The 22,336-nt window shown below is 51.1% G+C and overlaps 1 long non-coding RNA gene across 1 annotated transcript in view; it reads right to left on the reverse strand.

Moving 5' to 3' along the window:
- Positions 1-15,239, reverse strand: part of LOC139361298 (uncharacterized) — a 39,294-nt gene extending 24,055 nt beyond the window's left edge. Inside the window, exon 1 of the long non-coding RNA XR_011618842.1 lies at positions 1,536-15,239. This is a non-coding gene — a long non-coding RNA (uncharacterized lncRNA). The remainder of the gene's footprint in view (positions 1-1,535) is intronic.
- Positions 15,240-22,336: the final 7,097 nt, after the last annotated feature.

The following is a 22,336-nucleotide window of genomic DNA, read 5'->3' on the forward strand; positions in this document are numbered from 1 at the left end:
GCCCCCGTCCCCCGCTTCCTCCTGGGGTGTCTGGGAGGCTCAGAAACCGCCCTCCACGGGCACTCATCTGTTCCTTATTGCACTAATACCTCATTTACAGAAATCCACTTTGACTTTCCAGCACTGCAGTTGTGACAATTTAGCAATCCTGCTTGCAAGCTACAAGAGCTTGAGGTCACGTCCACCTCACCAGTATCCCAGAGACCCAGCACTATCCCACTGTGTTTAAAATTCCAAAATACTCCTGCAAAATGCTACTGGCATTTGCTTTGCACATCAAATGTTAAAAACCTTCAAGTGAAACAAATATCTTCAACAGTTTGATACAACGACATGTGAGTTACACATCTGCCAGGTTGTAAAGCCTCATGCATTTATAACATTTTATGTACGGTCAAATGGTTCATTAATATAAATTATGAGAATCTCTAAGAAACAGGTTTCTTCTGGCATTAGATGACCAAAGGAAAACTGGGTTCTGGCTGGCTTGCGGGCCTATAGAGACAGACATATCTGCTGACACAACCAAGCTCCTTCCCACTGATGTGGCCTCATCCCAGGCCCCTCACCCGGATGCCTGCAGGCCCCTGGAGGAGCAAGCTGACCTGTCCACATTTCTCAAATGCACAGCTGTTGCTCACACTGCAGATAGAGTTCAAGGCACGAGCAGGCCGCCACGCTAAAAATACCACGCAGCGTCCACGCCAGGTGACGGTGGTTTTCACTCCAGCCCAAAGCCCCAGGTATGAGTTTACAGCCATGATTACCACATGGATTTTTGGACCCTCAAGACATACTTTGTTTCCTTTTATGCAACAAAGTTAAAAGACTATCACTCAGATATAGGCTCTGAAACTGTGGAATAATTGTTTGGGAACAGAGCCTCTGCCAGATCAGGATTAGCACTTGGGACAACACCCCGTGACCTCGGTCCAAACCCATCCAGACCAGAAGCCTCCCGCACTGTAATTTCTGTGGATTTCTGTAAACAAGGTATTACTGCAATAAGGAATAGATGAGTGCCCTTGGAGGGCAGTTTCTGAGCCTCCCAACCACACGGCCACGTTCAGGCTGAAGCCGCACCACCTCCAGAAACACTGTCCCTCGCCGAGGTGTGCCTGGCTTCTCCCTTTTTCCAAAACTTAACAAAACCTGAAAAGGACAGGTCTGTGTAGAAAAACACAAACTACTTGCGATTCCTCTTCCCAGTTCAGGCTGTAGGAAGCTCGTCTCGGCCCTCACCGTGTTCTGACTGTGGCTTGGTTCCCATAAGAAATAAAGTCAGAATTCTAGTCCCTGTCTCCTGGGCAGTGTGGCAGGCATACATACCTTCAGTTATATGAGGAAAGGCGTGGCGAGCCCCCTTCCTTCAGTAAAACTGCAGAGTTCCCAGAACCCCGATGCCATCCCCCTCACACCACTGTGAACACCTGGACAGAGCACATTTCAATGCGTGCACCTTTGTGGGCTAGTTTTCTATTTCTCCACTAAATCACCCCAAATTTCGCGCCCTAAACACTGACTTATTTTCTCACATTTCTGGAAGCTGGAGTCCAAAACAGGTCCCACCATCTAACGTCGAAGTGGCGGCAGGGCTGGCTCTGGGGAAGCGACCGTCTCCTTGCCTCCCGCAGCCTCTAGAGGCTTCTGCATCCCCTGGTCCATATGGCACCCACTGTCTTCAGGACCCACAGCGGCTCTGACGGCCCCTCAACTGGAAGACGCAGAAACGTCAGGAGACCGGGATCTAGTGCTAGGGCCAAGCCTCCCCACCCTCCCAGCTCCTCACACACTCCCGTGTGAGCTAATATAGATTCCACTTTAACTAGTGTCACCTGTGTAAGGGGTAAGTGCCCAGCTGTGAACTGGTTAACCTCGCCCACACAAACCCCGAGAATAAACTCACAGGCCATGGACCACTCCACAAGCAATAAGTGACCACCTGCTCAGGGACCTCCATGCCCCAGCAGAGCCCTCCGGTACCTCCTTGTGAGCTCAGACTGGCGGCAGGGGTCTGCAGCGCCACAGGGCCCTGGATAAAAAAGACAGCTCCCATGTCGGGAGGCACCCGCCCGCGGTTGGGTTCCCAGTACTTTAATTGCCAGGTGGACAAGCCGCGCCGCATGCAACCCCATCACCAGAATAACGGCTGCACGTGGCGAGTGCACGGGTGGCCACCACTCAGCCCAGCTGGCCGCGCTAAGCACATCACCACCGTGACGCCCAATCAGACTCAACTGCTGGAACAGTCCCGGCATCGGCCCCCAACAACATTCTGGATCACAATTCAGAGTAGTGATTGCGATCAGAGCCACACGTGGCTGAATGTTTTCACAGGAGGACGCCACAGCTGGACTGACGCCACAGCTGGATCTGGCTGGACTGAGAGCATTTCCCACTGGACATTCTTACAACACCATTTTATTTGCGCTGTATTAAACTTCTATGGCTTTTTTCTGCTTATCTACTTTATGGGAGTGTTTCTTGTTCTTCTGACTGCGGTGATACTTCAAGCTACAACTATCAATGTGTAAATTAGTTTGGAAGTCGCCTTATCATTAAACATTTCACAAGCAAGCAGTCAGAGGCACCTAACCCGGAGGCCTCTTTTCTTCTCTGAGCCAAACCTACCTTGGACTCAAAGAAAACGGCACATGGAAAGGGGCTGGATCTCCAGCACCCATTCCTAGGGAGCCTCCTGGGGAGAAGATATGGAGGGAGAAGCCCTGGGTTATGGCACTGTCGTACTAAAGAAAAGTCTATTTGGGTAATGTAAGCACCAGACTTAAGAGATTAAGCAAACCATGAAAAGAAACTACTAACCACAGCTTCTCCAAAACAGAACTAAACTCCCTTTAGTTTGAATTGGAAAAGCAGAAGTGATGATCAGGATACAAAAAAAAAAAAAAAAAGAAAAAGAAATGACACAGTATCTGAACACAGGAGAATACTCAAGGGCCACTGTCTCTTCCTGTGTCAGTGGGAGCCTCGCATCTAAGCTGGATTTAGAAGGTTGCTACTTTGGACTGAAAGGTATCCCCAACTCTAGTTTGTAAGCAAGTGGAGCAGAATGCTTCAATTATTTCAAGGTTTAGCGGTAAAGCTCTGCAACTCTCACAAACATTTTAATTGGTGTGAATTTTAAAGTGACTCAATCTGTTGGCTGGAGTATCTAACGGCTTAACCACGGGGTCACGTTGGAAAATTTTTCCAATTGCTTTTGTTTTTCCTACTGAAGATGCATTTGAACGTTCTTGTAGTTTGCAGTTGGCTGGTTCTGATGTTTGGTCCTGAGGAAGCCCAAGTATCCGTAGAGGAAGAATCTGAAACCTCAAGCCACTCGAGTGCTGTCTGGGCAGATGGAGACCCCAACCCGAGGGCCACTGACGGGCTCAGCATGGGCGCAGGGCCGCCCGATGCAACAGGCCACGTATTTGCCGGTTACAAAACATCATAAGCACACACCCCCAGGTGTGCACACACGCTCTGTACACATCTGTCCCTATCAACACCAGCACACACCCCCAGGTGTGCACACACGCTCTGTACACGCTCACGTCTGTCCATGCCAACGACAGCATACACCCCGAGGTGTGCACACACGCTCTGTACACATCTGTCCCTGCCAATGCCAGCACACATCCCCAAGGTGTGCACACACATTCCATACGCGCTCACATCTGTCCCTGCCAACGCCGGCATACACCGCCAAGGTGTGCACACACGCTCTGTACACACTCACATCCCTCCCTGCCAATATGAGCACACATTCCCAGGGATGCACACAGGCTCTGCACATACTCATGTCTGTCCCTGCAGCCTGAGTCAAACAGTCACAGAGAGGCAGAGGAGGAGGAAGAAGGATGCGATGGGCACTAAGGTCCTGGGCCAGTTCCCCTCCCTACCTCGGGAGAGACCCCTCATGTGATCCTGCCATCACTCACCCTTCCGCCTCCACCCTCCATCCTCCCACAGGGATCAGGAGGATGCCCACTGCACAGAGCTGTGATGAGCATGAACAGAAGATGGCAGGAGCTCACGCCAAGGTGCTGAGCACGGGGCCTACGGAGTGCTTCTTTCTGCTGTGGCTGACATCATCAAACAGACTGACACAGCTTCTGCAGAGAATGCCACTTGCTAAGAAACTGAAACGTGTGACCTAGGAGCCTGTGAAGGTCTAAGAACAAACCAACAAACCAAACGGTTTTGTTTGTTTTTCAAACACCATAGCCTGTTTTTTCTTTTTTTTCATGCTCTACCTTGGGTATCATTTAGTTTAATTTCAAAGTAAGTCCAATAATTACACAAAATCACAGGACTGAGCATGGAGCATTGTTTCACTTCATGTCCTCCAGCCTTTAGGACACATTAAGGAAAGACATGATTCCAGGATTCCCATTAGAAAGGCTGCCCTGAGGCACCTGCTGGGGCAGCCAAATTGCAGCTGTTGATGCTGCCCCCAAGCTGCTTGGATGAAGCAGAAGATTCCGGAGGTCTCCTCTCTTCTGCCCCTTGTCCAGGAGAGAAGGTGGGGGGAGAAAGGTGAGAGAAGATAGGAAGAAGGAGGGGGGAAGGAGGGAGAGAGGAGGGGAGAGGGAGGGAGAGAGGAGGGGGGAGGGAGGGATAGGGAGAGGGAGGGAGGAGGGGCATGTTCCATCCACCAAGGCAGCTACACTGCAGAGAGAATGGAGGGTGTGTTGCCTCTCAGGACAGCAAGTTCAAGCTGTTTATAATTGTTAGCATAAACAGTGACCAGCTGAGGACAGGGCTGTCATTGGAGTTGACGTTTTATTTTCATAGTTGATATTGGGGACCTGGACCTAAAGCAGCGTGCCTTGCCCTTTTGCCAGATGGGCCTATGCTTCTCTATACTTGAGTCTATTTGACTAAATACCCGATATTGACTAGGAATTATGACGTGTAGGATACCCCTTACCACAGTAACGTCAAACTCATATTCTAAATGCAATTTATTCAGGGACTGGCTTCTAACTCTGGGTGGGAATGTTAAGCTCAGTCCAGTTCAATTCAGTAAGCATTTATCAAGAAACTCCTAGACCAAGAGCTCTGTTAGACACTGGGTATGGGGTGATGGGGATACGAAGATGTGGAATTAGAACTCGAGAAGCTCAAATGCTTCCATTTAATTCCCTAATGCAATTACTAAGCTTCAACATGATGGCTGTAATATCTAAATTCACTTTTTCTTTATTCCAGTTCTACATAACAAAGCACAAATAATCACAGAGGAATGATTCTGTGTTGGACTATTCAGTGGACAGAGAAGAGCATTCTGACCGGCGTGAGACACTGTCTTCCTTCCCAGGGAGCCCGTGAGGTGGCTGCACAGAGCACACGCGTGAAGATTCAGGAACACGAGCATCAGGTGATGGGAGGGGCACGGAGGCAGCACCAGAAAGATGCCTGCCGAGGGGCCGCTGCAGCCAGGCTGGCCGGGAAGGTCACGGGAGTGGGCGCAGGCATCTCCCTCCAGCCGCACTTGGTTTTCATGAGGACGCGTGCACGGAAGGGGATGACACCGAAATGCTGTGGCGCTGAGGGGAGGAAGGGAGGGACACAGGGCCGACGGCTGGCCCCCACCCCTTCCGTCCCTGCCCCTATGAACGCTGCCAAAATCAGCCCCAACGGGGAGAAATGAGGTGGGTGAAAGAGGTGGACAGACTTGGCTTCCATGGAATTCACAGATTCCAGTCATTAAAAATCCCTTCTGAGTTTTCACCTGGAAAACTTTGCCAATGTACTTAGGGACAAGAGGCGGAAGATGAAGCCAACACAATTGGGCTCAAACTGCCACCCTTCTCCTTCTCTCTTCATCCACCACCCTCCCTGGGCCCCTGAGTGTGAGAACCAGGAGCTGCACAGCCCAAGGGTGCAGCCCCTGACCAGAGGAGGGAGCCGCACGGCGGGGCCCCCAGCACGTGGATGGCAGGATCTGTGCTATGTCAGTCCCAGGGCCCCAAGCAGAGAAGGCCTGGGGCTCCCAGCTGAAGTTTTGCTGTCTACTCTCTCACCAAAGTCGAGAAGGACTGAGTGGGACCAACGCTGCACCTGGCGGCTCCTCAGTGGCTGCCGATGTGGTCCTCACGCTGCAGGTGAGACCCTCTAGGGAAGCCCAGACAGTGGCGAGAATGACAGCCACGAGTGCTCCAGTTGCCCCAAAACTCCAGCATAGCCTGAGGAAGGCAGCGCCCGCTCAGATCCCCGTGCAGGCTTGTGTGGCACACTGGTGAGGCACACAGCACCAGAACATGGCACTTTAAGTGGCTTTGTGGGGTGTAGGAACACAAAGTGTGGTCTGGAGTGGCTCAGAAGTCACTCCCACCAGCCTGTGGGACCCGGACGGCCCCTTTGGACGTGGCTGGAGTCTCTCCAGGGCGGGCTCCAAAGTCCCAAGGATGAGGTGAGCGTCGGTCTTGCTCTGAGGAAGGCCCCTGACAAGTATCCTGAACATGCAGGTACACAGCTGGCTGACTCATCTGAAGGGACCTGCTGAGCTACGAGCTAGGGACAGCTAGAGAAAACTGCATGAACCTTTGTGACTACTCACAGGTAGGTAGCTACTGCCTGAGACACAAAGGTAAAGAATTAACCTGAAACTGCATATTATAAAACTTATTTTTAAATGATGGCGCTTAATTGAAAAGACTCCCAAAGAATACTGCATTAGAAAGCGACAGAGTGAAACCGTGAGGCTGACCACAGGAGTCCCGGGAAATTTCACCAAATGTTGTGTCAAAACTGGGAAACAGAAGAACTGCACCTGATGAAACATTCCATTAATCACTCGAGTCCTCCCCACATACGAAGCTATGTAAAAAGTGTTCCCAGAAGGTAAAGTGAGCAGGAGGGCTGTGAACACACAAAGAGAGAGCCACTTCGTCCACGGACCACAACAAAAGAAACGCTAATGAGTGCCGACGACACGCTGGAGTCCAGGGCTCTGGGCGCAGTTGGGACGGGGACACTCAGGGTCCCACTGTCCAGATGGGACACCAGGGTGGAAACACCAGGGAGCCTGTCCCAGGGTGCAGAGCTAGTGAACAGTCGTTCATACTGCGACAATCCCAGCTGCCAGGCTCTGGGGCTCCTCGGGACAGAATCCTGTTGACTTCACTCTGGGGTGCGAGAGGCGGCAGCATCCCCCAAAGGCACCTGGAGAAGTGGTGTTACCCTCCATCCCCTGTCCCCGGCGTTACCCTCCGTCCCCCTGTCCCTGGTGTTACCCTACTTCCTCTGTCCCCAGTGTTGCTCACCATCCTCCTCACCTCCAGGCCCCTCTCCCTGTCCTCCCTCGTTTTCCTGTTCAGCCAGAGCACATCACATGTCTCTTCCCTTTTCAAGAGACTCAGCTGCACCCAGAGGCATTCCAGCCTATTCAGGATGGGGCACACACCCTGGGGAAATGCCAGCACAGGGCCGGAAGGGCCTGAGACCCTCTCACTGTCGCCCAGGAAGGATGGAACAGCCCACGGTCATGCTCATTGTCAGGCAGGATGAAAACTTCTGTGTCCGAAATGTTCTTTTCACTGGAACTGTTCGGACCATTCATGAACGAATCAGTTAAATACCAGCAAGTGCCACTCCCACTTATTCTCTGGCTAGTTTTCCACCCACCAGCAACCACACTCCTAGGAATTATCCCTAACGCAGAATCAGCGCCTTGTGCCTTTAGGAAAACCTCTTTCTCTCCAGCTTTGTCCTCCTTCCACAAAAGGTGCCTCTGACTGCCTCACTCGCTGTATCAGGATTTCACTCGGCTATGGAGGAAAATCTGCGTGGGGCTCAGAGGTGGGTGGTCCCTGCATGGGCAGCAGGTCTGTGACATCCTCCGAGGAGCCTGGCCCAGGCCTGCCTCACACGCCAGGACTCTGCCTTCTGGCCCTCGGGCCCCCGAAGCTGCTTTCCCTCCAGGTGTCATGCCCCGGGCAAGAAGGCCGGACAAGGGCCCAGGGCTGCTGTGGGTCAGGAAAGCCTCCTGACACCTCCCACTCCAGGACCCCCCATCAGCATCCCAGCATCTGGACCTGTGTCACCAGCCGCTCCGCCGTACAAGAGAATTGGATTTTCAGCTGGGTGTGCTGCTTCCCTAAACAAAGTAGGGTGTTGTTACTCAGGAAAAAGGAAAAAATTGGCATCTTCTTGGCAACCCCGCGACATCCAGCCACCGGTTCTCACCATCCCAGAGATGTCCATCCAGGGCAGATAGTGTCTTCAACCAAGCGCCACTGACCCAGAAGTGCAGTAATTAGTACACTTTCACCAGAATCACCCACTCCTTCACCTTTACACCCAAGAAAAACATGTTTGCCAGGCAAACTAGATGTCCAGGAGGTGTAAGGAAACCCCAAGCCTGCTTTAAGCCTCAGACTTTTGAGACCGTTGAGGGCTGTGCGCACAAGAGCAAGGCTGCACCCGAAAGCTCTGCTCCTGCCAGACGCCATGGACAGACCACATGGCTTAGCCACATGGACCCTTCCAGGACTTCACGAGAGGGACCTCCGTGGTACATGCAATGATGTGCACTTCGTTCAGCCTCGAGCAGACCACGCCCTCGTTACAGGGTCGGTGGTCCACCTCCTGCCATCAGCCCCCCACCTCACCGAGGGTCTGTGTCTGCATCTGAAAGAACTTTGCTGTTTTACCTGGGTATGAAAATGCAGCATCGCGATGTTTAAAGGTCTTTAAATATCAACACTCCGGGTGCAGTCCTTGTCACTTTAATGCGGTCACTCGATGCAGGCCTCACTCACAACTCTGAGGTAGCTCATACCTTCCCTACCTAACCAAGGAAGAAACGAAGGCATGGAAGGTGCAGCTCCTAAGGAGCAGATTAGGATTCAAACCAGTGAACTTCGTCACATGCTGACCTACCTCTCAGGCTGAGATAACGTTGAAAATTAACCAGGTAGAACAGCGTTCCATAAATCAGCTGGAAATGGTCCTTGTGCATGGGCCTGTGGTTACTCCCTGAAGAACAAGACCATTAGCCCAAAAATCCACCTGTGTCACACTCAAATGTTTACATATACAACTATTTTTAAAATAACCCAATCAAGCATGTTCACAGCCATTTAGAGCCATATAGATTGTCTGCTTCGCTGACAATCAACCCAAGACCTCTGTCGGCAAAGGCCACGGTGCCGGGTCCAGAGAAGGCGGGACAGAGACACAAGCAGACACAAGCAGGAACCTTTCCATCCCTGGGAGCCTCGCTCTGATCGGTCCGTGAGGACACGGTACAGACCGTGGGGCACAGGCAGACGGTAGGCCAGGAGAAGGGGCTGCATTGCCGGGAGGCAGTGCTTTGAGCTCTAATGGATGGAACACTGCTAACCAGTGAAGGTGGAGAGAGGGCACACGTCTGAGAACATGTAGAGGCAGCAAAGCACAGCCAGCCTCGGGGAACCAGAAGCCACAGGGACATCAGGTTGGGTGCTGCTGTCTGCCGGCCACTGGCTGGGGGACTGTACTGGGCCTGGAGGGACATCCCTGACACTCCCCACCAGATGCCAGGGGCACCCCCAGCCCCAGGTGAGAACCACGGATCCCATGGTGAATGAGGCCAGCCTGTGGGAAGTGGGGCTGGGACAGCTCTGTACAGCTTAATAGGAAAGTTGGGTTCTATTTTGTGGGGTTTTGGTCACGCCGATGGCTAGTCATGGCTGTCCGTCAGGAAGTGATTTGAGGATAGACTAGAGAAGGGGCTGCCAAGACCAGCGGAGCATTCGCTGTCTGGGTCCAAGGAAAAGGAAATAAAGGCTGGCGATGTGACAGTGGGGGGGAGCACAGAGCAAAGGAACTGGTGGAGACACAGGGCTGGCCCCGCACAGGGCTTTGAGCAGCTACCCGGGGGTCGTCCTATTAATTCTCCTCATGGCCCCAAGAGGCGGCTGTGAGGATCCATCTCCTGAGGACAGAACTGCTCCAGAGCCACACAGCGAGGATCCACAGAACCAAGATCCGGGCCAGCTCCAAAGCGGGTGAACTTGACCCCTCAGCCATGGTCCTAAGACAGGGATCGGAGCCCCCTGGACACACAGACACAGGAACTGCAGGAAGGGGAAACGGATGCCCCGGACCAGTGGCGGGACCCAGGGTTTCAGCCCTCCAGGGCCACTGGGACCAGCCACTGCACAGGTGGACACATGATGCTTTAACTCGCGCTGGGGGAAGGAGCCCTCACTCTCAGGGTGGAGACCGCAGCTCGATCGGGCCGGCCTCCCTGCTGGGCACAGCCTGAGCCACACAGGATGCTGAGGTGCCCCAACGTTGGGGTGCTCAGAGCCACTCAGCTGAGATCGTGGTGCTTTCTGTAACCACCCTCGTTTCTTCACGGTATAGATCTGGACTCCATCCATTGCAATGTGTGAGGTTCTAGGAAGAGGCTGGCCAGCTGGGGAAGTGTCCTGGGCTCTGTCCCAGTGATGACGAACTTGGCTCCCCACAAGGGCGGCCTGTTCACCACAGTGACCCCCGGGGACCACGCCTGCACCCACCTTGCTGAAGATAATTCACTTCTCATCCGTGAAAGAATAAAGCTAGACTAACTCAATTTCACACTCACTTCCAACTTTAACAACTTGTGTTAGGAAATCAAAGACAAGGACTCTGACCACGTCACAAACCCAGGAAGCAAAACCCGAGACTAACGGAATGATGCCACCTTCGCAGTTCCGAGCTTTACTAGTTGTTTTTCTTTTCTGGTCTGTTTTTCTCTTTTGGTTTAAATAATTAAAGACCCTTGTTGACAAGAAAAAAAATTCTCTATGAAACTTAAAAAAGTGGTTCTAATTAAACATTTAAACATTCTTCCATATGCTTTATAAACAGTTGAAATTACAGCTCTACTTAGTGTTAAGTACTTTAACCAAATGAAAGGTTAATTATACAGACTGGCAATTATAAAAAATAAGGCTACATATTCGTGGCATCATGAATAATTAATAAGAACCGTTTGATTTCATTCAGACCAGGGATTCTGTGCTAATAGGCTCTTAGCTGTCTTGAAATAATGGTGAAATTTTAAAATTACTTTTGTACTTAAACATGTCCCCAAAGTGAAGCACAGCAGTTAACATCCATCATGGTGCCCAGCAGAGCGACCCGCCCTACTATGGCCGACACCCTGATTCCCGAGGGCTGCATCCCGGGGCTGTACTCGTGCAGAGAACGTTCAGGAAACAGACCAGGTGGCAGGAGGGGGTCTTGTCCTCAAGGAACCTCATGAGTCTTGCTAGGGGGACAAACAGCGAGAGAATGAAACCGGCAGCCACGGAATCTGGACAGCGATGCCCAGGCCCCGCCATGCATAACCCCTGGCTGGCACCTCCCTGAGACCCGTCTGGCACAGGCAGCGGCAGGGTCCGGCCCTTGGAGCGCAGGGATGGCAGAGCAGGGCCATCAAAGCGGGTGGCATGCCGACAGCGGCTTCTCCGCAAGAGCTCCTGGCTCTCAGGGAGCTGAGGGCTCCTCAATGGGAAATTCTGGCTGAGCTCCAGGGGAAAGCGGGTGGGAGGCCTGTCTCCTCTGCCCCTATCTCCTCTGCCCCAACCCTGGAAGAGGGTCAGATATCAATGCTAACTCTTGTGCTGACTCAATTAAATCAAACAATTCAGAAAACAAACTTGCTTTAAGTATTAATTTCCTAAAAAGAACTAACATGAATTCAAATAATTCACATAATTAAAATGATTTTAATTGTTAATTTAATTAAAACATCTCCGTTTTCACAGCATCATGTACCTTGGTACTTTCTCCTTATTGCATTTCCCATCTTCCAGGGCAGGTTTCCTTCCACCCAGGGCAGCAGCGACTCTGGTGTCTCGGGTATTCCCAGGCTTCCGTCAGCCCCTGGGGGGCTTACAGTTCTGCAGCGGTCTCCATCCTCATTAATCTGCATAAGAACATCCGTCCGCAGGGATGTCCTGTGGCCCCGTGGCCACATCTGACGCGCAGCTAAACGCTGGGCGTGTCGCCTGGTGACAGCAGATGACACAACTGTGGGCAAGGTAGCACCTCTGGGCGCCGACACTCTCGATGAGTTTTTTACAAGACCATTCTTTAATGGGTGAACCCTGACAGGAAACACTAAAGATTGTTTTTAACTATTTTTATATCGAGACAAATCTTTGTCAAACGTTCACTCAATGCTAAATGTCACTTCTCCAGCCAACCCCTTTAAGAATACCTAAAACTTAAGACTGGAATGACGCTTTCAAACACATACTCTACTCATGCATTCCCGGGAGCAGAGAGCAGCTTAATGTTTTCACGCTACACAGGCATGAAGTTTGGCGAAGGCATTTTAATATTTTTACCTGAATATTTTAATAAAATCAAAAGATCATTTTCACTCTAATACTCTACTTAGAATCTAATTTTCCATTAAATAAACAGTCAATGTTCAGTAACCCACATGCTGATAAACTTTTGAAAACTTTAGAAAGTATTAAGTATAATCAGAGATTACTTTTAATTTTCGAGCTGGTAAGAGCCTGTGTCAGGGAACAGAGTTGACATTGAAGAGATAAAAGCACGATGATTTTCTTAAAGAAAAGCGAAATTCGTAAAAGAGACCAGGTGATTATATAAAGAAACACAGAATCCGTTTTCAGAAATGGCAAACATTGACCACAGAACACCAGTGTTGCCCGTGATGAGAGAAACAGTTAAAAGGAAGAATTCACGGTGGCCCAGCATAGATCAGGTGTGGGAGGACAGAGACGTGATGAAATGATCCTCCTTCTAACTTCCCAGAAAGGCACAAATGGCCAGCACTGTAACTGAAGACCACGCAGGCACCAGTGTGAACTCAGACTCCATGGCCAGCACCGTAACTGGAGACCACATGGGCAATGGTGTGAACTCAGACCCCACGGCCCGCACCGTAACTGGAGACCACACGGCCACCAGTGTGAACTTAGACCCGACGGCACCTGCCTGGGCTGCTCCAGCCACCACCAAAACCTGTTCTGCAGCTGAACTGGAAGCTGATTCTGGAAGGAACTGAGGAGCATGAGGACGAGATCCTTCTACCTCAACAGGGATCAATTTTTTAATGATTTCTTTCTTTTAGAAAACTGTTAATAAAATACTTTGTTCTAAAATGACCAGGATTTCAGCAGCCTCTACATTCCTTCATGTCAATCAAAGCTTAGGCACGTGGGTTACTTCACTGTTCGTGACACCCTTTTGAAATAAAACCCGGGGCCGCCTGTGTACCCAAGAGCCTGGGCACTGAACATTCAGACAAAACGTCCAGGGCGAGAATGTTCACGTCCCAGCGGTGCGGTAGAGTGGATGGGGGGAGTTCGAGCCACAGGTGGCCACGCCTCCCCTGCCTCCGGCCAGTGCCCACTGCTCACGCACTCCTTCCTCGGCCCATCCTGAGCCACGGGGCCCTCGCGTAACCAAGGCCGCTGCGGTACCTCCAAGAACAAACTGGTTACAGGTGGACTGCTCTCTACTCAACGTACAAAGATTGTTTTTAAAACTGCTCGTCTCTGGAACTTATCCCAGTAACAGGCTAGATTAAGAAAACTGACTAAAAACAGTAGGAAGAAAAACTCACTCTACCCGTTGAGGCAAGAGAAATGCACACAGCCTCTGAAATAACTACAGAGGAGTTTTCCTGGGTTAGGTACGAGGTGGGGTGACCCTACCCCATAGCGGGGCGATGGCACATGGTGGGAACCAAGGAACATCTCCGAGTAAATGTAGGAAAATGCACTCAACTCCCAAACAGAGAGAGAAACTGCTTTTTTCCTTAAAAGCTTCTCTCTTTTATTCTCAGAAAGACTCTCTTTGGTGTCTTGACTGCTGAAGGGACAAGCCTGTCATCCCCAGAAAGCAGCCCTGGACAGTCTCCAGATCCTATGGCCCTCAGGCCCACCTTGCCTACTGATGATCCCACATTACGAAACCTAATCATCAGAAAAACCTCCCAGTCCGCAGCTCACCAGTGACATTTTATTCAGGGAAATGCTAATAAAAACCTGGGGCTCTGTGTAAACGCTGTCCCCTAGGTACTGAGGCTCCACACAGATGGCACACAGGGAGACAGGCCTCACCCCTTCCTGGTGCCCCATGTCTCTCCTCACATTTTATTAGCTGAGTTTTGTGGCGGTTTGTTACTTTTAACCTGACTGTCCAAGGCAGCTGCACTAAACTAATTGTCCAGGGCAGATCCACTCATAATGACCATCAGCTCAGAGTTGGAAGTAGCACTGGAGAATGAGGTGGTATCAGGGCACTATGCTTCCCTGCCCTCTTTTCCAGGGATGCCAAGTAAGTTTCTGCCATGGCTGATGATGTCAGCACTACACTAACATCAGTTCAACGGCAGGCCACCAATTAATACTTAACGAACAATGCCCTTAAGAGCAAAACCCCATCTCTGCCAAAAATACAAAAAATTAGCTGGACGTGGTGGTGAGCGCCTATAATCTCAGCTACTGGGGGACTGAGGCAGGAGAATTGTTTGAACCCAGGAGGCAGAGTTTGCAGTGAGCCGAGATTGCACCATTGCACTCCAGCCTGGGCAACAAGAGTGAGACTCCATCTCAAAAAAAAAAAAAAAAAGAAAAGAAAAGAAAGAAAGAAAGAAAGAAAGAAACGATTCTCATGACCCTGTCAACATCTTCAGTTTTTCCCAAGGATAGTGTAAAATTATCACACACAACGTAAACCCAATTAGATCAACGTTCTCTCCTCACCAATCCATACCTAAATCCATATTTCAAAATGGTCCCCAATTTTTCACAATTTAAGAAGACTGAGAGGAATAACCATGAACAAGCAAGGTTTACACAGACGTTAGTCTTCCCACCTCTCGCTCAGGAGCTCACCCCAAACTCCTCCTGTGGAATCAGCCCGGATAACAGTTCCTGGTGGCCGCACAAGAACAGAGGGTCCCACGAACCCACGACAGACCCCACCATTCAGCCCCAGGCAGAGGAGGGAGATGGACGGTCACGAAAGACAGAAAAGCAGGGAACTGTGACTCTTCTGAGTTAATGCAGGTGATTGGGCCAAAAAACAAGGCACATCCACCTGTGAATGGGGTGAGCTCCCAGCTGGCTGTGCAGAGGCTGTAGATATGAAGGAACTCACTTCCCTGCACACTGAAGTGCATGAGCATCTCCACATCGACCGCACCTGGGCTCTGCTCGCCCCTCACAAACTAAGATGACAGTGGCTGCTTCTGGACAGAATGTCAAGGACAGATGGACAGACATCCTGGACAGACACTGTACAGAGACCAGGGGCTGGGAAGGGGGAAGCGGCACAGCCTTGGGGCCAGCAGGGGCGAGGCCAGGAAGCCTCGGTGAAGGCCTGCATCTCCTCATCCAACAGAAGCAGGAGGGGCCACCCAGTGAGGGCTGCAGCTGCGGTGAAGTGGCCAGTGGGACATAGCAGGAGGCCGTGGCCAGCCTTACCCCCAGCCCAGGAGGAGGGGCCCAGCTGCGGGCACTGCCCCGGGAGCCAGAATCCTGAGCCCCCAGGGAAGGTGGGAAATTGCCCCTGGGCACTGGGTGCTCAGGCTGGAGGTGGTGAGACCTCGAGGCCCTGCAGTCGGGGAGGTGAGGGCAGAGATGGCCAAACTGCAGCTCAGTGAAGGGCTTTGTCAGGAAAGGCCCTCAGAGGCTGCCTCACCAGCCAGGGGGAGGTTACTTCCAGCCCAGAGGCTCAACAGGGCCCTCGGTGGTGATGCTTAACCTTGTCCTCTGACAGAGGACCATCGAGACAGAGTCACTCAAACCTCTGCCAAGCTCTGCACCCAAATGAAGCTGTTACCACAGACGCTGAGGCAGGTAGTGCTCATCTCAACTCTGTACAAGTGGTTTATTTAGCCAGTTCTCCAAATTCTTAATGACAAACCACACTAAACGTGTGTTTTCAGTATCACCTATGCTCATAGCTATGTATAAAATAACTATCACAAGGAAAACTAGGTGGTGAACCCAGGAGGAGGAAATCCCCACGACGAGTCGAGAGAACACCAACGGACCGTTGGCTCTTCCCGGCTGAACCCAAGAGCACTTGGCTGGGCTCACTTCCGTTCTAATTTCCAGATTTATTTTTACTTTCCCACATTTTCATTATGAAAATGTTCAAACATATTTAAAAAGTGGAAGAACAGTACAACGAGTGGTCAAGTTTTCTCCACGTGGAGCTCCAACAACTGCTAACATTTCGTTAGATTTGCTTTCTCACTCTCTCTGTAGATCAGACAGAGAGACAGATTTGTTTCTTCTCTGGAGCCACTTGAAGGTGAGAGGCTCCTGCTGCCTCACCGAGTCCTCAGGCACACGTTCCCTAGGAATAAAGGCCCCTCTGCAGCCGCAGTACCATCATCGGCAGACAAGAATGATTTCAGAGCATCGTTGTCCAGGTTATGTTCAGGTAGCACAATCGTTCCGAAAACGTCTTTTCTATCCGGGCCACACACTGTGCTGAGTGACTCTCCTTCCCCGTCTTAGTCAGGGACAGCCTCGCACCCCTTTTATCTGTGATCTTCACTTTTCGAGAAGATCATTGCATTGTCCTGCAGAATATCCCCTACCCCAGAGGCATCTGTTTCTAGGGCCATCATTAAATTCCCTACTATGCACCTCCATTCCCTGTAAACAGGAAGTTTCAGTCTCGAGGCGCAATCACCTTCTGTCAAATGCTTCTCGGCAGCTTCCGGGTGAGGCTGCTGCTTCACGAGGGGCGCGAGCTCCTACTCCTGGTCACTGACGGCACGGCCGCGACCAGCACCACACCCCGAATCAGAAACGTCTGGAGGGGCCGCGGGCAGCCGAGACACCTGGAGGTGTGAACGGCACAGGCGTGGGGCAAGAACAAGGTCAAATCATAACGGAACGTCTGATTCCAGACACTTCCACCTGGGTAAGATGGTGACATCTCCCTAGCAAGTATCTGAAGCCAGAAAGCATGACAGAAAATTCACGACCTGCCTTCGTTCACCCAGGCTGCTCTAACAACACACCACAGGCTGGGCAGGGGCTGGCAAATGACACAAGTTCATTTCTCACAGCTCTCAGTCTCAGTCTCAGGCTGGGAAGTCCATAGTCAAGGCCTGACAGGTTTGCCTGGTGAGGGCTTCCTGGTTCATAGACAGCGCTTCTCACTGGGTCCGCACACCATGGAAGGAGCGAGGGAGCTCTCTGTAGTCCCTTTTTTGAGGGCACAAATCTCATTTATGAGACCCTCAAGACCTCCTCACCGCCCAAAGCTCCCCCTCCTAGCACTATCTCCTCGCGGGTGAGGATTCCAACTTGTGAATCTTGGGGAGACACAAACATTACAAAAGCCCATCATTTAATTTTTTTAAAGGCATTTTTGCTTCTGCAAAGTCTCAAGATAAAATCAAAAGAAAGAGGTCTGAGTCAATCCACACAGTTCTCCCAAAAAGGGAAGTGATCAATTGCCACCACTTTTTATCCGAGACCTGCTGGGTGCCCCGGTCTGCATGACTGATTCTAAAACGCCATCCTCTCCTCTGCCATTCAGAGGTCAGAGTCAGTCCAGAGCTTAACACCAAGGCAGAGCTGACTGAATGACACCAGCTAATCCAGTAAGACAAGCCAAGACTCCTGCCCAAGGCCTAATCCTTCCCCCAGGGAAACATGGAAGGGCCAGACACCTGGCAGCCCTTCCTTCCTGCTCTAAAGCCCCAGAGACACAGCGCCGGCCAGGTGTGTGCCTGGGGCAATGCACAGTAACGTCAGCTGGGCACCGAGTCTGAGAACATGTTATCAAGTAAAAATGAAAACAAGACTGCTGAGAAAAGTTCATGCTTAATCACCTCTGGGCTAAATTCTAAATACAATGTTATTTCAGAGCTAGGTGGAAGTAATTCCTTAAAAATATATATGAACAGTGACTAGCAACCAGGGTGATAAGTACTCAATATGTGTTTGATGAATAGATGAATTTTTAAAATTTATGAAAAGAGCACGCTCTATTTAGGAGAATTCTATTTAATTGGATGTCCTAACTAGACAGTGGTTCCTTCGTGCTGACAGCAGAGTTTGTTTCAGTTAACTCAAAAAATGGTAAGTCACTCTAACAGAAAACCAAAAGGCTTTACAGAGAGTCAAATTATGGTGCCAATTCAACCGTGCATGGCAATTTCACCTTAATATTTAAATTCTCGAAGCACCATACTCAGAAAACGAGACATAACATACATAAATGCATCGACTAAAGCACCATCATCTAGAATTCGACAAAGTTTGACTGTGAGTTTCAAGAAAAGGGCTGATGAGGCCAAGAAGTTCCTTCCCCTCTCCCCTTACCTCCCATTTTGGTGACCAACTCAATGCAGAGAAATTCCTGTTTCAGGTTTGCACACATTGGAACAATCCTGGTATCTATTCCCCCAAGACACCAACAGGCTGAAGTCTGCAGGGTGCACATATTGAAAAATCACAGGAGCACTAGAGTGGCGGAAAGAGGTGCCCGTGAAGACGTCATCTTTTCTAAGACAGGGTCTGATTCCGCCTCCGGGCCCTTTTGCAAAAAGCCATTGGTACAAATTCATAGCCACCAGGAGGAAACACGCAAAAGACCCCACTGCCCTCCTGGCTTCCCAGAAGGCCTCAGAAGGATGAGACATGGAGCCTGCGTGCAATCCTGGACCCTCCTCCCTGCATTCAGTTTGACATGTGTCACTTGTTTGACTGACGGAGGTCCCACAATGGGCACAAGGAGACCCGTCAGGTCAAGAGGGTGCTGCCCGGCTCATGGTCCACACATGCGGACCTGTCAGGTCAGGATGCCCGGCTCATGGCCCACACGTGGGGATGCGTCAGGTCGGGAGGGTGCTGCCCGGCTCACGGTCCACACATGGGCATGCGTCAGGTCAGGAGGGTGCTGCACAGCTCTCAGTATCAGCCACATATGCACATTCTCCACTGAAGCCACTGCATGAAACCACTGCATGAAGCCACGCTGGAAGCACTTCCTGGCAGGTTTAGGAGGCTCGTGTCCAAGGTCATTAAACACATGGCAAGCTCGCCTTGGAGGCATTTTACTTTGCTTATGACAATGAAGCATTCTCATTGCACTGAATAGAGCACGCTTTCTTGTTCAGTGCCTCGTTGAAATAGGCATTTTGTACCTATCTTACAGATTACATCAAGGCCCTAATACATTTAGACCCTTGTCTCAGGTACACACAAAGCAGCGGCATCTCTAGAACATGTTTTGGACCACGGGAGGAAACCAAATCGCAGCATTATCCATTGATGTTGCTTAAAGTGTATTTCCAAATGTGTCTCCCGAGCCCGGCCTGTGTTCACGGCTTCCGCTGACCACACGCCATCTGCTGGGCACTCTGTGCACTTTCTCTCACACCCGCCACGCCTGTGGTCCTGTGCCTATCCCGCCACACGTCCCCACGTGGCTAAATCTCCCACACTCACCACGCCTGTGGGCCTGTGCCTATCTCTCCAGGCGTCCGCACCTACCACGTGGCTAACGCACACTTCCTACAGGCGGCAAGTGCCTGAACATCCCCACGGCTGGAGGGGCTTTGGGTAGGTTCTACAGAACCCACAGACAGGCATGGCCACCCCGCCCACGGCCACCAGAGGCTTTGCTTTGTCTCTAGAGGTGCCCTTCGATGAGGCGACATGGCAGATGACCCAGTGTGAGGTAATTAAGACTCAGGAAATCACGGCCGTCTTACCTTTAGAACTCACCTCTCTCCCCAGCACTATATCGCGAAGGGTGGGTCGCCAGAGTTGGGGAAGAGATGCCCAAGGCTCCCTCCTGCCCTGACAAGCTGGGACACTGCTCCCCTCTGTTGGTTTCTCACCGCACCTCAATAAACTGAGCTCACAGCAAGAGGCAGGCATGGGCTGAGTAGAAACACACAGCAGACCCCGGGTGGGCAGGACGGAGGACGAGGGTGCTCGCGGAGACGAGGGTGTGCCCCAGGAAGAAGGTGCACGCGGGGTAGAGGGTGCGCGCGGGGAAGAGGGTGCACAGGCCCCGAGAACCTGGTGGCAGCAAGGCTGGTCAAGGCTGAACTCCAACAGAGGCAGCAGCAAAGGTGTTGGGAAGTCACAGAGAAAGCACCACCCAGAGGGGCTGCATGAACCAGCAGCGACCCCAACCCAACCTGCTCATCGGACTGGGCACACGCACACGCTGTGGACACGTGTGAATATGTTCCACTTAACGTGATGTTACATAATAATCAACAATGTTAACCCCACGACTTCATTACATGGCATCTGGCACATTGAGACTTTTTATTCTGTCTCTCTTCCTATACAAAGAAGTGGAAAATAGGTCCAAGATCATTCACAACAAATTATTGCTAATTGAAAAAAAAAAAAATTCCTACCCTCACCTTGGAGGATCTCAAGGCAACACCTCGTTCTTTGAGGTCATGGTTGGGACCCTCTCCGGACCCCTAGATGGGTCTGAAACTGCAAGGAATCCCCAAATGGGCAGTTTTGGGGCCAGCACAGATGCCAGCCACACATCCAGGCAGGTCTTGGCAGGTTGCTCCGTGACTTCGGCTGGGTCACTAACCTTTTCTTGCACTCAGAACCTGCCAGGAACGAGGGCACTGGCCCGCACGTCTCTGCTCCCAAGGCTACATCCCCTATGTTCCGCTGCACTCTGGGTTCCATGCCTTAGATCCCAGGCACCTTAAAGTTGACGTTTCCCCACCAGCCCTCATGAAGTTGATACTCAGATAACGTCCTTCCTCTCCCACCTGGTCAGTACCCGGGGAGAAAGGAACCCGGGTCTCAGTTTGATTTTCTGCCAGTCCATCGAAAAAACAGCTGGCCAGCAGCACTGGTGCACAGCACTGCCAGGTTACCCGTGACGAAAACAAAGCAAAACGAGATATACTCAAGTCAGCTGCGGCAAGTGCTTCTACATCCCTGCTCCAACAAGGAAAGACAGGAGGCCAGGAGTGTGGCTCACGCCTCTTGTCCTTCCTTGTTGGGTCAGGGGTACAGAAGCATTTTGGGAGACTGAGGCAGGACAAATGCTTGAATTTGAGACCACCCTGGGCAACATAGCAAGACTCGTCTCTACAAAAAAAAAAAAAAAAATAGCCAGGTATGGTATCGTGCCTGTAGTCCCAGATACTCAGGGGGCTGAGGTGAGACGATCACCTGAGTCCAGGAGGCAGAGGTTGCAGGGAGCCAAGATTGCACCACTGCACTCCAGCCTGGGCATCAGGATGAGACCCTGTATCAAAATAAAGAAAAAAGAAAAAACAAAAAAAAAGGATAAGAAATACAGGAGACCACTAATAATTCCAAATAGTGCCTGCTAATTTGAAATCTTTTCCAGATATGGTGAAGGAAATCATTTTTCTTCCTACGCCCATTCTAAGGAAACGTTTCTATTTTTCTGCTATACAATTTGGTAACCTGCCATTTCAGATCCTGGCCTCTTTAAGCAGGACTTGCTGGAGTGCCAACAAAGCAGCGCTCTGAAACCTCAGCATCCTCAGCATCACCCTGGAGGGCAGGTGAAGGATGCTGGGCCTCCACCTCCAAAAGTCACACTGGGGTGGGGCAGATCTGGGGTGAGGCAGGGTTTGCATTTCTAGTCTAGGGCCACACCACCCTAAACACGCCCATCTCATCTAACGCATACCAGAGGGAGAAGCCACGTAGGGCAAGTCACAGAGCAAGCGTCCAGGCACCAGGTCAGCAGTTGTCTATTTAAATGCAAACCCGTCAAACAGCTTAAGTCAAACAGGTTCACCCTCCTAACACATTGGCCAACACAGCTAGTGATAAATATCACTGCTGTTAGACCTTCTGCTCACTGATGACCAGAGCAATGGCCTGAAACATCAAAGCTGAAGGGTGTGTGCCACGGTCAGGGCTCTGAACACCCCCATCCCAGGCCATCTCACACGGGTGCCTTCACTGGCACCGGGGTCTCACAGACCAGCTCCACGCTCACACTTACTGGGACGCAACCACCCTTTCAGCCCTTCATGCATCTGTACCCTATAGCAGTGTTCAAGGGAGGCTAATTTAAGTAAGAAATGTAATACGGACATCTGTGAACTCTTCCTCCATATCCACTGAGTGGCCGTCCAGAAACAGAAATATTAAAAAGAAAAAGAAGATTTAAGAATCAAACACAGGGCCGGGTGCAGTGGCCCATGCCTGTAATCTCAGCACTTTGGGAGGCCAAGGCGGGTGGATCACATGGGGCCAACAGTTTAAGACCAGCCGACCAACATGGCAAAATCCTGTCTCTACTAAAAATACAAAAATCAGCCAGGCATGGTGGCACATGCCTGTAATCCCAGCTACTA

The sequence above is a fragment of the Macaca nemestrina genome, unplaced genomic scaffold (genome assembly GCF_043159975.1).
Source record: "Macaca nemestrina isolate mMacNem1 unplaced genomic scaffold, mMacNem.hap1 Scaffold_149, whole genome shotgun sequence".
NCBI lineage: Eukaryota > Metazoa > Chordata > Mammalia > Primates > Cercopithecidae > Macaca > Macaca nemestrina.